This window comes from Trachymyrmex cornetzi, unplaced genomic scaffold (genome assembly GCF_001594075.2).
Source record: "Trachymyrmex cornetzi isolate Tcor2-1 unplaced genomic scaffold, Tcor1.1 scaffold876, whole genome shotgun sequence".
NCBI lineage: Eukaryota > Metazoa > Arthropoda > Insecta > Hymenoptera > Formicidae > Trachymyrmex > Trachymyrmex cornetzi.
In genome coordinates this window covers 110151-114693 of record NW_017300219.1, presented here as the reverse complement: position 1 = coordinate 114693, position 4543 = coordinate 110151, and positions in this window count along the sequence as shown.

Here is a 4543-nt window from a genome sequence, read left to right as displayed (position 1 = left end):
CCACAAAATTTCATGTAAATTAAATTATTTTTATGTGAGAAAAAAATTAAAAACTGAAAAATCAGTTTTTCGCCATTTTCTCGAAAAATTTGAGGTTATGTTGAAAAATGTCAAATACAAAAGTTTTAGATTTTTTTATTATCTATAACTTTTGTATTGAACATTTTCCCCTAGGAGGTCACCCTTCGCGGCAAGTCGAGAAAAACCGATTTCAACCCCTAAACAGCACCCCCATTTCACCATTTCACATTATCTCGTGTTTAAACATTTTTTTTTCGTTTTGTTACAACCTTAACTTCATTTTCCAGCCGGTCGTTGCCTGTTATTAATTTTTTATCTACAAAAGTTATCGGCACTAGACTAAAGATCGATATTAGATTATTAAAATATTGTCCGTAATTCCTTAAATAAAATCTGCATAGTAGACCTTAAGCCTTAAGCCTTCGATAAACCTTAATAATAAATTGAAGAATTATAGATTATTCTTCTTATATCTGTCTGTAACTGATTTCTTAAAGCTTAAGGTTTATTGCATCTATTGTAATTTGTGTTAAAAACCATTACGCTTAAATGCAAATAAAAAATATCGTCCGCGAAGACATCACGCTTAAATAGGAAATGGATGAGCGTGTAAAAAGTATTGTCCATCGAGACATCACGCTTAAAAGCATGTAAAAAATATTGTAAGTATGTATAATATTTATATAATTTGTTTATTATAATTTAGTTTAATTTGTGCGCTCGAGATATCCTTCCCATTTTCTCCTTTCCTTCACACATATATAAACATATACACAGGGAAATGTAAAAAATTATATTTTTTAAAATGATTTTTAAACAATTATTTGTTAAATTACAATAATTAAAAGTTTTTGTGTTTGTCAATATTTGTATTATATTAAAATTATATACTTTGTCACGTCCCGCGACAAATACCGTTAAAAAATTTTTTTTTATTATATATAAAACTCATTGTAACACCATAAACACTACGCGACCATTTAACCTTTACTTAAGTACGTATCGTGCATATTTAAATCCATCTTTTTCTTGACGCGTACTTGAACTCATTAACATATGCTCACGCATAGCCGCATCTTCAAACTGCAACCTCATTGGCCATTACACTTACAAACCTGACCAATCTTCGCAACTCCTCTAGACCTAACGGAATGTGAACATTTCCACCAATCACAACTCAGTATTTCTCTTACTGTCGCGACCACCTAAAAGAATATCAACCAATCAAGATCCTAGAAATCAATCCTCCATTTCGTGATCATCTTCTAACTCCCTATTTAACAGACTTTCCTTACGAACAGTTTATAAATCACCTTTTGCATACCTTAAGCCTAATCTACATGTCTTAATACTCGCATTCGAAATCCTTAATCCCCCAGCGACCCATGTTGCATCCCCGTAAGATACCATTTTTATGAAACCTTAATCAAACTCTATCAAATTCACAAACAGAATAAAACATTTAAACTTAGATTCTTATTCTCATTCTTACTCAACCATAATCCTACCGCTTTCAACCCTGAGACGAATTCAATACGATAATTACACAAACCCTAAGACATCGCTATGAAATATTATAATATTCTTTTTATTCTTTTAAAATTCTGAACCTAAAATAAATCGAAATCCCATCACTACAATGTAATATCGATCCACCGCAATACACCATATAGTCGCGTCAATGAAGGTTTTTCCTCGGGAGTCCTCGGCAACAGCACCAATTTTGATGATTTTTTTTTTAAAAGTTTTGTTTTTTTATATTATTTAAAATCAGAAACCTTTCATAGGGGGGAAATAATTATTTTTTCAATTTTTTCTGACCATTAACGATTTTTTGACTGAGCCACCTTCAATTAGAATTAATAAATTGAATATGTACATTTATTGATTTATTTACATATACAGAAAAGAAGTAAATTTAATTATCATCATTTTCTTCAGATTCCAAGATTTCGTCGTCTTGAAGTGGTGGGTGATTGTGGCAGTCGCTTCCACTGCATACAGTGCAGACAGGTGAGCAATGAAGGCCACTTTTTCTGCAACTACACGCTGCTCCGCAGCCTGTTTTACAAGAGCAAAATATAATTTTTAAAACATTGCTGGGTGCTGCAGGTTTCGTCATTGTCATTGGTTTCAAGTAATTTTCTGTTTGCCAGCCTCATTTTTCAGGAGGCATTAATGAATTATGCTTCCATTGTTGAATTTGTAAATAAACTCTTTTTATATGCAGTTTTGCTGCATCCTCTGTCGGAGGTAACGAGCTGAGTTGTACGCTCTTGTCCTTTGCAGCTAATGCCAGGAAACGTTTGTATCGTAGGTCATTTAAATTGTTGGCAGTTTTGGCACCATACATCGAGAGAATGCAATTAAAACCTTCAGTAAAAAGTACGTCTTCTTTTTGTTCTTCAACCAAGAAAGTTTCAGCTGCTGCACGTAATTTGTTATCATTATTAAACATTTTAATAAAACTATTCTTTCCTTTATTGTAAAAAGCAGAAGTGGTATCACACCCAGTGAATGCATGAATGAAGAAGAGATGGTTTCTTGTGATATTTTGATATTTCGTTAACATGGTTTTTGTCGAATAAACTCGTTGCAATATGTTATTTTTGACTGGTTTAAAAAAAAACATTTCCTTATCGTCAGGTGCTAAAGCCATTAATAGCACTAACACGTCAATGTCCTCTGCTACAACAACTACATTATGGAAGGAACTGTCTAGAGCTGATTGTACAATTAAACGATCCGCATCACTTTCTGCTTGATTCCACTCAATATTATCTTCAGCCATTTTTTTGCAGAGAAGATTTATAAATCTATTTTTATTTTTGCTGTTGCCTAAAAATTTTTCTTTGGTTGTATTTAAAGGCATGTCTTCTTCAAATAAATAATCAATTGAAGTATTACTTATATTTCTACGATTTCTCTCAGAGGCTTTAGTTCCATTGTAATTGTAGCCATCAAAAACAACTTTAACATTTGTGCCATAGTTATTACGTACATATCTAATGTATTGTTGACAAATATCAATAAACTTTTTATTTTTTTCCTATTTCAATCTATGCAGTAACATACCACCATCAATAATGTAGAAAAATTTCGTAACATCATGAACGTCCGTTTCACATTGTACAAAAATATCATACAGCGTTGATTTCGTTGTTTTCCTCATTCCAGCATTATCAAAAAGCGAAAGAGGGTAGGGAGCTAGCTCGTAGCTAAAATATTGGCGAAGTTCGTCATTACTTTTTCTCAAAAAGCATAAGCGTTGAAAAATGAGGTTTGGATCCACAACTTCAATATTATTAACTTTGATTTTACTGTTCATGCTCAATAAAGATTTAGCTGTATCTTTTATCGTCATTTTCATATCCTTAAAGTTGCAGTCTTTCATTTTTCTTCGTAAATTAATTCCAATATCAAATGCCTCATAACAATTAATAGTTTCGTTACCAACGACTCCAGTGGAAATTGCTACGATTTCCTGTACGTCTGGAAATGGGTTGTGAATTTGGAAAAATTGTGTAATTTTATCTACAGCTTTAGCATCTTCATTTATTCTGCTATCATTAGCGTCAATATGCTGATATGACGATTTAAAAGAAACTCTACAAAATTCTTCCATTCCGTCCACTACGTCTGTGGTAAATAACATTGCTCTTATCCATTTGAAAACAACACTTGGTGTTGCTCCGCGTCTCAAAGGACCACCTTCTATTTTCATGTCTATCTTCATCAATGTTTGTTCTATTGTTTGATCGGTCGAAATTTTGGCGAAATATAGTTCAGACCGTCTAACACTATGGTTTTGTTTGTATGCTTCGCTAAGTTCTTGTGATAGTCCACGCATTTTTTGTAAATAAATTTCATTAGATTTAGCATAAGGAAAATGTCTTGCAGCGTGAAAAAATGGAATCATTAACTCAACAGCTCTCAAATGTAAGTCCCAATCTCCCACCCTCTCTGCAGCTATAAAATCTTTCAGAAGAGATACCATACGAAAATACGTGATCCACAATTTACATGTCTTGCCTCTTTCTTCAATTTCAATCAATTTATTTTCGAACAAACCTGTCAATTCCTTGAATGTTTCATTATCTCTTATCTCCGTGTAATTAAAAGAATAAGACAATGTAGAATCTTTGAAGCCTCCTTGAAGTGCAGCAAATTTGTCATTTTTAAGTTCCTCGACGATGATTTTTGAAAGTGTCAACTGTACTAAACTGTGAGCACGTACTGCTCTTGAGTAATTATGTCCTGACAATATTTGATCGCATGTCTTATCAGCATATACAGTTGAAAGTACTTCTTTTAAGCCACTTCCTGCCATGATGTCACCAATACATCCAAAAAAAGATAACATCATATGAAATGCTCCTAATTTAATAATTACTCTAACATCATCAGTCAAATTTATAGCAGAAACTTGTTACGTCCAAGCCCTTGGAAATACGCTTAAATGGGAGAGACAAGGATGGAGTTGTAGAGGGTATGGAAGGATGTTTAGACTTTATCTCGCAGG